Here is a 12,571-nt window from a genome sequence, read left to right as displayed (position 1 = left end):
TTGGTGGGGGGGGCTTTTTGAGACAGGGTCTCCCTGCAGCCCTAGCTGGCCTGGATTTGTTATGGAAACCAGGCTGGCCTCGAATTCACAGAGATCCGCCTGCCTCTGCCTCCTGAGTGCTGGGATTAAAGGCGTGTGCCACCACACCCAGCTACAATAGTTTATAAATTATTTTTATTTTATGTGTGTGCATGTATTGCCTGCATGTAGATAAGTGCACCCATGTCGTGCAGTGCCCGCAGAGGACAGAAGAAGCTGTCGGATCCCCTAGAACTGGAGTTACGGACAGTTGACAGCTGCTATGTGGGTGCTGGGATTCGAACCCGGGTCTTCTGCAAGAACAACCAGTGTTCTTAACTGCTAAGCCATCTCTCCAGCCCCTGCCCATGCAATTTAGGTTCTGCCTCCAACTGTGACACCTATGAGGGGAGAGGATTATGGAACTCATGTCATGCTCACAGAGTTGATCTCAACCATGCCGGGGAACTGTGCTGATCTAGAAATCTTCTAGAAAGAGCATTGTCATCAAGATGTCTGGAACTCCGTGGATTACTGAAAAGTTGGAGCCATGCCAGCACTTTCTTGTAAAGGGTAAGAGAACAAATGACTTAGGCTTTGAAAAGCCATAGATGTCAGTCAAAACTAATGAACTCCAGTGCTTGTGCTCTCTCTCTCTCTCTCTCTCTCTCTCTCTCTCTCTCTCTCTCTCTCTCTCTTCACCCAATGCATGTGTACATATATGCATATGTGTGTGAAGGACAGAGGACAACTTTGGATGTTCTTCAGACTTCCGGTGCTATCTACCTTTTATGAGACCATGTCTCTTGTTGGCCTGAAACTCACCAAGTGTGCTAGATAGCCTCGAGCCACATGGATCTGCTTGCCCCTGACATTCTGGTGCTGGGATGACAAAGGCTTGCTACCAGGGCTGGCATCTTTTTGTGCAGATTCTGGAGGTTGAACTCAGATCCTCGTGTTTGTAAGCAAGCATTTTACCGATGGAGCTATCTCCCAAATCCCCCCCAACTCTGGCTTTGCAAAGCAAAAGCAACTGTAGACAAACATGCAAAAGGTGTGTGTGTACCTGGGGTATGTGTGTACCTGGGGTGTGTGTGTACCTGGGGTGTGTGTATACTTGGGGTATGTGTATACCTGGGGTGTGTGTGTACCTGGGGGGGGGGTGTACCTGGGGTGTGTGTGTACCTGGGGTATGTGTATACCTGGGGTGTGTGTATACTTGGGGTACGTGTGTACCTGGGATGTGTGTGTGCCTGGGGTGTGTGCACCTAGGGTGGGTGTGTGCCTGGGGTATGTGTATACCTGGCTGTTCCACTGAAAAGTGAACAGGCACAGGTAACGACTGGGTAGCCCACTAGCCAAAGTCTGCCATCCCATTTCTCAATAACTGGAAATGGGCTGGGCATGGAACTCAGTTGCAGAGCCCTCGCCTAGCAAGCAAAAGGCACCAGGTTCAATTGCCAGAGTGGGAAAAGTAAAAATAAAAACTTAACAGATTCAGCAATGAGGTCATGTGAAGGGGAAACACTAATGATTTCTTCAAACTTAGGTTATCTAGCAAACAAATAATTACCAAGTACTGAATAGACTGGGTGTCAGAACTATAAAAACCAAGATAGATTTCCTCACTCAAGAGTCTTTCCAACACTCAGATGCAATAAATGCATCAGTGCACAGCAATTGAGCGAATGCTCCAGTACAAGTTGCATTGGGTCAAGGTCAGTATGGGTAAGTCTCCAGGGACATGTGCCAGGGGTAAGTTGGAAACAAATGAGGAGGAGGGTGCCAACGGACCTGCATGAGGGAAGACACTGTGTCCCCCACGATGCCAACCCAGCCTGCTCCCTTGAGGACAGATATGGAACAGATTTAAATCTGTGTTCTAGAAAGTTCTCCCCTTGTCTTGTGGGTCATGGGAAGCCTTTGAGGATACAGCCAATGAACAGGAGAGTGAGACACGGGGGAAAGATGAGCACTGGAGCAGCTTTTGCTAGAGCTCTGAGTGGGAGGCGCTCAGACCAGCAGGAAGGTGGGGAGTGGCCCCACAAAGCAGGAGACACCTGTACTTAGGTCTTGAATCGCTAGATCCATGGGTCTTGGATCAGACAAAAGGGTGTCGAGGAAAGTTAATAAAGCCTCTCGCTGGCGCTGCACACACCAGGCTGTGCTGAGGAGGGCAACTGTGCAAACCTCCTGGGCCTTTGGAGACTACACGGTTCTATAGACTCTCAGGCCATAAAACCTGGCCACCTCCTGAATGTCCTTTCCCAGATGCCTTACTCCATCTGCCCTGAAATTCATTAACCATATTTACTTGATTGTGCTGCTACATACGTGCTCTAGTTTGCTTTCTTTTGCTGTGATGAACACCATGGCCAAACTCAACTTGGGGCGGAAAGGGTTTATTTCAGCTTGCAGGCCACAGTCTATCATTGAGGAAGTCAGGCAGACACTCAAGCAGGAATTGAATTAGAAACAATGGAAAAAGGCTGCTTACTCGTTCACTACACCCCCTCTTCCTCCCTGGCTCCTGCTCAGCATGCTGTTTTAGGCAGCCCAGGCCTACCTGCCTAAGGATGGTGTTGCCCACAGCAAGCTGGACCCTCCTACATCAACCATCAATCAAAACAATCCTCCTAGGCAAATCCAGCTAGGAAATTCCTCCACAGTCGTTCCCTCTTCTCAGGTGACTAGTTTGTGTCGACAATAAGAACTACCCAGTGCAATGAACACAAACTAATGTCTTGCATTTGTTTCAGAAAACTGAATTGCTACGTACATGTTAGAGCTTAAATGTGGGCATTTTAGAGAGAACAATCCAAGTGTCTCTCAGTTTGGGAATAAATAAACAGAATGTAGCATATCCATAGGATGGAAGGCTAGTTGATGTTTAAAAGGAATGAAATTCTGATAGATACCCTGCTGTGAGCTTTGAGAACATTAGACTGAGAGGTCAAGCAGGAAGGGCCACATGTTCCTATGATTCCATTTATACGCAGTGTCCAGGGCAGGCAAATGCACCATAACGTAGATGACCAGTGCCTGGGGCTAAGGGTTGGGAGCAGATTCCGGGCTTCATTTGGGAGTAGTTGAAATACTCTAAATTTTATGGTGATGGTAAGTACACAACTCTCTTCAATGTATTAAAAGTCAATGAATTATACACTTTAATAGGTGTGCTGGATAGCTTTAGTGTCAACTTGACACACTGGGTTGAGGGAGCCTCAGTTGGGGAATTGCCTCTATTGGACTGGCCTGTGGCCATGTCTGAAGGGCATCTTCTTGATGAGTGATGTGGGAGGGCCCAGCCCACTATGGGTGGTGTCACCCCTGGGCAGGTGGGCCTGTGTTGCATAAGAAAGCAGGCTGAGCAGGGGCCAAGGGAGCAAGCCAGTAAGCAGAGTTCCTCCATGGCCTGTGCTCCAGCTCTTGCTTCCAGGTTCCTGCCCAGAGTTCCTACCTTGGGCTCCCTGATGAACTGTGACCTGGGAGATGTAAGACAAATAAACCCTTTCCTCCCCAAGTTGGTACTGGTCAGAGTGTTTTGTCACAGCAATGAAGAAACAGACTAAGACAATAGGTGAATCATATGATGTGTTCATTAAACTTAAAACTGTTACTTAAAAAATGAGTCAAAGATGAGAAACTAGTTAGAAGAAATATAACCATAATATTTAAATGACTCTGTGGCTGGGAGAGTGTAATAGTTATTTTTCTGTTGCTGTGATTAAAAAAACACAACCAAGGGGCTAGAGAAATGGCTCCATGGTTAAGAGCACTGACTGCTTTTGCAGAGAGCCCAGGTTCGATTCCCAGCACCCACATGGTGACTATGAACCATCCTTAACTCCAGTTCCAGGGAAATCCGACACCCTCTTCTGACCTCTGTGGCATTGCACGACGGGTACACTCACATACATGCAGGCAATACACTTATATACATAAAATGAAAATAACATTTTTTAGAAAACATGACCAAGGCAATTTATAAAAGGAAGAGTTTATTGGGTTGAAAGTAAGTCATTTATTCTAAGCTTCAAGCATATTTACAACTAAGTGACAAGAGCCAGAAGTTAAAAACACAAGGGGAAAGTTGAACATTCTAGAAGAAAGAAAACATGAGTTGGCACAAGGGAGGGTGAGTCTCAAGACAAGAGGCTCAGTGTCCTATGCTGTGCTTCCTAGTGACCTCTGTCCTGTCCAAGCAAGGGAGGCCAATACCAAAGGACACTCTGAGTGGGTGCCAGTGAACCCCACTGACAAACTGCGTGACCTAGAGAGAAAGAGTCTATGAGAAGTCTCCTGTGTTAGTCTGCTTTTCTATTCCTGTGACCAAATGCCTGACATGGACAGCCTAACCAGGCAGGATTGATTGGGCTCCTGCCTTCAGAGGATTATTCCGGGTTGCTCGGGCTCATCACTGTGACTTGAAGCAGAGCATTTGAAGGGCACAGGAGAGCAAAGCTACTCACTTTGTGGTGGTCAGGAATCAGAGAACCAGAAAGAAAGGAAGGTGCCTGAGACAAGACACACACTTCAAAGTCACCCCCCACCCAGGGACCTACTTCAACAACCAGCCCCAGCCACAAAGAGTCCATTCATCTATGAACTCATTGATGGGTTCGATAAGATTAACACGCTCATGATCCGGGCACATCTCAATAGTCTCCAGCTGTGGACCAAGTCTTCAATGTATGAGGAGGCACTTTATATCCAAGCCATAACACCACCCCTCCCTCATCCACGTGCTGGACAGAGAGAGAAAGGGAGCCAACTTTGGGGACCCAAGTTTCCTTTCAGTTCTATCGCATAGTAGCGGAAGGCAGCAACCATCAAAGTGATGCTCATGTGAAAAGCGTGATTAGCAAGTCAACTTGATATTGATTTACAGTCAAAATATATAGTCTACACACAAACACACAAAAATGTATATACCTTTATATACATTTCATGTACATTTCATCATAAATTTTTGCCTTCATCAAACAAAGGAATAACATGGTTTCTTTTAGATTTCAACAAGTTTTCAAGTTTTTCACTTAAACAATTACCTTTGAAATTCTTTTCTAATAAGTCATCCTAATCATAAACACATTCAAGAGAAATAGAGGCTGAAGGGATGGTTCAGAGTTTAAGAGCGCTTGCTGCTTTTCCAGAGGGTGTGCATTAGGTCTCCAGCACTCACATGGTGGCTCACAACTTCCTGTAACTCCAGTTCCAGAGGGTCTGATTCCCTCTTCTGGCCTCCAAAGGTAATAGACACGCACATGGTGCACATATATACATGCAGGCAAAACACTCATACAAATAAAATAAATAAACCTTAAAAATAGAAATCTTGAATCTCTTTCCTATAATCAGTTAAATTTTACTTTGAATTTGATATTAAAAGTAAAAACTGGGGACAACTTGTCTAAATAGTACTTCACCAATTTTTATTTTATTTTATTTGGTCCTTTTGAGACAGGGTTTTCTTGTAGCCCCAGATAGCCTAGAACTCATTATGTAGACCAGGCTGGCCTTAAACTCACAGAGATCCCCCTGCCTCTGCCTCCCGAGTGCTGGGACTAAAGGTGTGCACCACCATGCCGGCTATGTACTTCACCAAGTATGCACTCAATGAATGCACACTGACTTTAATGATCTGTGTTTGAGAAGGAGTTGTATGGTCTAGGTATATTTTAAACATTCTAGATTCAAGTAACAGTTTCTTAAAAAAATATATTACTGAGCTGGGCATGGTGATGCATGCCTTTAATCCCAGCACTTGGGAGGCAAAGGCAGGCAGATCTTTTGTGAGTTCAAGGCCAGCCTGGTCTACATAGTGAGTTACAGGACAGCTGGGCCTACAAGGAGACCCTGTCTTAAAATGACAATAAAAAGATTTTTTTGAGACAGGGTCTCCCTGTAGCCCCAGCTGGCCTGGAACTCACTGTGTAGACCAGGCTGGCCTTGAACTCACAGAGATCTGCCTGCCTCTGCCTCCAAAGTTCTGGGACTACAGGTGTGCACCACCACACCCAGTTTATTTTTACTTTTTTATGCGTATGAGTGTATTGCCTGCATGTATGTAAGCACACCCATGTTGTGCAATGCTCATGGAGGTCCTAAGAGGACTGGATCCTCTGGTACTGGAGTTACAGATGGTTGTTAGCCACCACGTGAGTGCTGGGAATCAAACCCGGTCCTTTGCCAGGGCAGCCAATGCTCTTAACCACTGAGCAATCTCTCCAGCCCCAAGTAACTGGTCTGGCTTCTTAACCATGTCTCCGTCTATGCTCTGTACAGGAACAGGACTTGTTAGAGCAGAGCATCTTTAACTTATTTAGTGTGGGGGGTACTGAAGATGAAACGCAGAGCCTCACTCATACTAGGCAATCACCCCACCCCTGAACCCATCCTTGGCCCAGTGTAGAGACTATTTTCTCTTATAACCCTCACCCCAAAGTGAACACAGCACCCCCACTTGGAGAGCAGTTGATGCTACAGAGGCTGTTTCCTCATCCGCTTATTAAATTCAGTCTGTTGGCTTTGGTTCAGACTGTAAAAAAGTGTCAGAATCAAACACCGTGGCTTGCTGTGGGTATACCCAGGCAAACATTTGACGCCCTTAGAACATTGATAACTAAGAGGAAAGTGATCAAAGGCTATGTGTCATGGACATAGGCTGATTTTGACAACCATTTTCGTACCCCTGATCCTTATCTGAAGTTCGGTACCTTCCTTTCACAGTGGGAATAACGCAGGGCTCTTCACCCATGTTGGCAGATGACAATTGTTCATGCAATAGACACCAATATTCGTATTATCAGTGTACTGTATCCCGTTTACATTATTCACTGGTATAACATGATAGAGCCACGTGGGATTTTTATATCCCCCTTTGTTTTAAGTCGTTTTTGAAGGACCACTCTGCAAGAGGAGGTGTCCTCAGTTTAGACTAGGAAAGGTTCTCCAAGAATTCATGAGGACCAAGGAAACACACCATAGAGAAAACCTAGAGTTTGTAAGAGAGGTGAGGGAGAGAGAAGGAGGGAGGGAGAGAGGGAGGGAGGGAGGGAGGGCAGGAGGAAGGAGGAAGATAATTGTGGCACACACCTGCCCAGGGTCCTCAGACTACTTTCCCCAGATTTAGGGAACTTTGATCATTTCATATGAGACACACACTAGAAAAATGGAAAACAACACCCAACAGAACAACAGGTGATACAAACCTGTTTTGTTTGTTTTGTTGTTTGGGGGCAGTGTCTACAGCTCACCTCAGACACCCAGCAATCTTCTTGCCTTTGCCTCCCAAGTGCCAGGATTAAAGCACCATGCCTGACTTCAATACATGTATTTCAGTGAATGAAAGTAGGAACAAATGAATGAGAAAATGAGTTTTTAATATTTATTTTAATTGAATTTATGTGCATTTCATACTATACATTTTAATCATATTTAGACTCCCTCCCTTATCTGTAGCCCCCATAGCAGGTCCATTGGATTTCATTCATTCTGTCATATACGTTAAAGCCTATCTAGTTAAGTTCGCATACCCAGATATCCCTTGGTGTGAATTCATCCACTGGAGCCTGGTCAGCCTGTCTAGCATCACTCCCTTAAGGAAGACCAACTCTCTCTCTCTCCCAGCAAAAATCAGCTGCCAGTAGTTCCTTGGCTAAGGTTGGGGCCTCCTGCCCATTTCCCCAGTTCTATTGCTGGGTTTTTTATTCAATGGGAGGGAACTCATGTGTGGTACTGTAAACATAGCCAAATACACATGACTGGAGAGGTCATAGATCCCAGAGAAAATCCTTCATCTGTCACATGCCTAGACAGATGTAATTTCTTACTTTATGCTAAATATGGATTCTTTTTATAAAAAATATTTTGTTATTTTTATTTTATGTATATGCATGTATTGCCTGCATGTAGGTAAGTACATCTGTGTTGCACAATGCCCATGGAGGACAGAAGAGGCTGTTGGATCCCCTGGAACTGGAGTTACAGACAGTTGTTAGCTGCCGTGTGGGTGCTGGGATTTGAACCTGGGTCTTCTCAAGAACAGCTAGTGTTCTTAACTGCTGAGCCATTTCTCCAGCCCCCTAAATATGGATTCTTATATTTACTGACAAGTATACCTGACACCACTGATCAAAGAAGCTTCTTTTTATAACAAATGGAGACTATTACAGAGGTCCACAACTGGTCAAACAGAGAATAAGTGTCTGTGAGATGCCCAGCCCAAAGTGACACATCTACATTGCAACCTCTACACCTAAGGCTCACAGAGAAAATATTTTAAAATTTAAGGTAAGACCCCTGGTGCTCCACCCCAAGCCCTTTGGGTCCTTTTGTCTAGTATTCAAAACTCACCCTCCAATCTAGAATGTCAGACCTTGGTTCTTTCAAATGACTTGGTTAAGAGAGGAGCTCAAAGTGAAAAGAAGAAAAGTCTTCAGGACTCAGGGCTTCTGGCACAAAGTCTACTTGTTTTATGTCTACAGTTCAACCAGCAAGAGGTGCACTGCTTCTAGAACATTCTGGGATGATCTCTTTGCTGGATCCATAGAACTCACTCAGTAATAGCGGGTACTGATCTGCTCATGTAAAACTTGAAAGGTAGAGAGTCTTAAGGACGCATAGAAACTGTTGGATTAAAAATGGAAAATGGGGAAAATGGGCTGGGGATGTAGCCTAGTCGGTAGAGTGGTTGTCTACAGTACATGAGATCCTGGGTTCCATCTCTAGCACTGCATAAAACCAGGTATCATGCTGTAGGCCCAGCACTCTGAAGGCAAAGGCAGGAGAATCAGAAGTTCAAGGTTAGCCCCATTTATATAGTGAGTTCTAGGCCAGCCTGAGCTATGTGACGCCTTATCTCAAAAAGTTTTAAGTAAAAATCAAAAAAGAAAATAACAGCTATCAGAATGAAGACAGAAGATAAGAATTCAGCTATTTCTTCCAAGTCCCTATACTAAGTAGCCATGAGGTCCATTTATCCTGTGATCTAACTGCTCCAAGGCCCCACCCCTAGCCCTAGGACAGACACCAAGCCTTCAGGAGAGAAGAGGCAACAGGACTGTTGCCGCACCTTGTGCCCACGATCTCATTTCCAGAGGGCTCCCAGGGGGATGTTCTGCTGGAGTTTTTGGCATCAGAGAACTTTGGCATCAGATGAACTTTCCTCTGGCGTTCAGGGGAGGGTGCCTGCATGTGATGACATGTCTGCCCCTGTGGCACTCGTCGATTTTCCAGTTCTACAAAGCTGCGCTGTGGCCAGGCATGGTGGAACACACCTTTGATATCAGTGTGGCAATGGCTTTTATAAACAAACATAATTTGGACCAAGGATTTTTAATGAACCCCAACAAAACATGTGCTCTTATGTCTTGTGACCTACGCATCTCTCTTGTTCCCTTGGTAACCTCAGTTTGGTACTCCACCCAAAAACTTAATGAATGAATATAGGTATGTTTGAGAAGTAACATATCAAAGTGCTGAGCACCATCTCCATTGGACACAGTGGAGTTTGGGAAGGACAGGTGACCTTGGATGAATGAAATATTCTAGAACTAGGGATGAAAAGACCAGATGGTCTGTTAAGATTAAGGTGGAGCCAAGCTTGTACTTCCCCAATTGAAGCTGGGGAAACCGTTCTGAACAAAATTATGGGTAGGGCTGGGCTCAGGACTCAGTTCCAGGGACAGAGTTCCAAAAAGACAGTTCTATCAGCACGGTTCCAGGAGATCAATGGTTCTGAGAGATCTCTAGGGGATCCAGTGTCCTCTGAGTTTGGGCCCACTCTTGAACAGTAACTCTGAGTTAGGCATTTTTATGTTCAGGTAATTATAATGTTGGCATAGTAACAGCACATACCAATACTCAGAAGGCAGAGCCAGCTGGATCTCTGTGAGTCCAAGGCCAGTTTGGTCTCTACAGCAAGTTCTAAGCCAAACAGAGCTACATAGTGAGACTTTGTCTGAAAAATAAAAAAAGCTGGGGGCTAGAGAGATGGCTCAGCAGTTGAGAGCATTAACTGCCCTTGCAGAGGACCCAGGTTCAATTCCCAGCACCCACATGGCGGCTACGAACCATCCTTAACTCCAGTTCCAGGGGAATCCAAAGCCCTCTTCTGACCTCCGCGACTTTGCACGACACAGGTGCACTCACATACATGCAGGCAATACACTCATACATGCAGGTGCACTCACATACATGCAGGCAATACACTCATACACATGAGTCTGTCTGCAAAGAACAATATATTCTAAAATGAAATGGAGATCTTTTTTAAAGGTTAAAAACTCATCCAATTTTATGTCTTACAGGGCTTATACTGAGTTCAATACTACATAACTATATTAATTCAACTGTAAACCTAGAAACTTGCACCCACTTGCGAAAGAGATGTACTGTTGCTCTAGAGTGTGTTAGTGAATATGTTAAAGCTGTAGTGAGAAGCTTCTAATCATGTAATTATTAAAAATTTAAAAAAGAAAAGAAAAAAGAGAAAGATAAATAAATAAGTAAAATATTTTTAAAAAATAAGAAACCTCTGTGCGATGCCTGCTGGCCACGGCAGAGGCTCCGTCTTTCCCCGATTTTGAGTGTGAGCTTTACTATGCTCCTATGCTGGCTCGTCTTCCTCCTGCTCTGTTCTTCAGTAACTGGTTTTCATTCTCACAGGATGATGATTACCCAGAGTGACAGTGTGTTTCACTTTTGCAGAACTCCTGTTTTTCTACCACAAGGAGCTAAAACAGCCCTAATAACACAAAGCCACAGACACAAACTGTTCCGTGTCTGTGTAAGCTTTCTGTATCAACCAAATGAGAACATCCTGAGGGGTTTATCTATTTTAAATCTCTCTCTCTCCCTCTCTCTCTCTCTCTCTCTCTCCCTCTCTCTCTCCCTCTCTCATATCTCTCTCTATCCCTCTCTCTATCTCTCTATCCCTCTCTCTCTATCTCTCTATCCCTCTCTCTCTCTCTCTCTCTGTGTTCTTGTGGGTGCACATGTATGCATAGATGTTCATGTGTGGGGATGTCCATATTGTTCATTGATTGAGACAGGGTCTCCCACTAGCCTGGAATTCACCAAGTAGACGAGGCTAGCTGGTCAGTGACCCTAGTGATCCACCTGTCTCTGCCTCCCCAGGCCTGGGATTATAATCAAGTGCCACCAAGTCCAGTTTTTTCTTTTTGCATGGGTTCTGGGAGCTGAACTCAAGTCCTTGTGTTTGCCTAGCACATTCTTTACCATGCTCGTTCCCCATCCCAAGCATGGTTTGTCTCCACGGGGGATCACTCGTCCTTTCCTGGCCGTAGACCCATCCTTTTGGCACATCATTCAAGTGACATTTATCTGGGGACTTGTACCTCATCATCTTGTGCTAAATCTGAGTTGAGCTGTTTATATAGGGAAAGGCAGAAGAGCAGGTTCAATGTTGAAAATGACATTATTTCTTTAAAAAAATAAAAGTAACAAGCTATGGAGTACATATTAGATCCTAACACCAGCACTGAGTTCCTGAAATGACAGCTCTGCCATAATTGCGTGGAAGAAGACCACTGTCCCTGATATGTATATTTAAGGGTACAAAATCTTGATGTCTACAACTAGCAAAGCATTTTTCCAGACGTCTGCATATATTTGCATATCTGTCTGCACTCTCATGCACACATATATGTCGCTGTATTTATTGTACACATGCTGTACATCTATTATGAAGAGATGGTGAATTTAGGAGACAAATATAAGATGTTCCTTGTCTTCACTGAATGTTTCATCTGTAGTTTTGAATTTCTTCACAACAAAGCCAAAAGGAAAATCTATCTTCCTCAAGGATCTCGCAAACTATGGATGAGACATGTATTCCTAATATTAAGAAAAGGAAGCCTGAATCCTAGGCTCAGCAGTCTGTGGGAAGGAGGGTCATGGATGGCACATACTCACCGTACCCACAAACTCCAACCATGAGGACACCCCAAGCAGATGCAGCAGGTCTAGCTGAGCCCCAGCCTCCACAGAGACGCCCACACTTCCTTGAGGCCTGCGGCCTGCATCAACCCCTCAGCAGCTCTTTGGCCCACAGAAGATGACCCGGAAAAGCCAAGGAGTCCGAGGAGCCTGCTCCAGATTGGTTCCTTGACCCAAACTGTGATGGAGAGATGTTCCAATCAGACCCTGCCCCAAATGTATGACTCTGAAGAATGTATGAAAGAGGTCATTGGCCTGTTCACTTTTTAGCTGGGATGGGCCACTTCCAAGTGCCTCACCTGTAGCTCTATATCCCAGCATTGATCATTTATTTCTTGCAATCCTGGAGGCCGGGCAGTCCAAGATCAAGGGGCCAGTATGTGACTTCTAGAGGGGCTCATCTTGCTAAGTCCTCAAGTGGCAGAAGGTGGAAAGGCAACAGGCACAAACCCTTTCCATTAAGTTCTTTGACAAGAACACTAATACCATTCTTTTTTAAAAAAATACTTATCATGTTTATTTTATGTGTATAACTGTAACCTGCATGTAAGTGGGTGCACCCGTGTTGTACAATGCCCACAGAGGTCAG

Source organism: Nannospalax galili, unplaced genomic scaffold, assembly GCF_000622305.1.
Source record: "Nannospalax galili isolate Female #2095 unplaced genomic scaffold, S.galili_v1.0 scaffold2271, whole genome shotgun sequence".
Lineage (NCBI taxonomy): Eukaryota > Metazoa > Chordata > Mammalia > Rodentia > Spalacidae > Nannospalax > Nannospalax galili.
The sequence above is the reverse complement of the archived record's forward strand: the minus strand, read 5'-3'. Positions refer to the sequence as shown.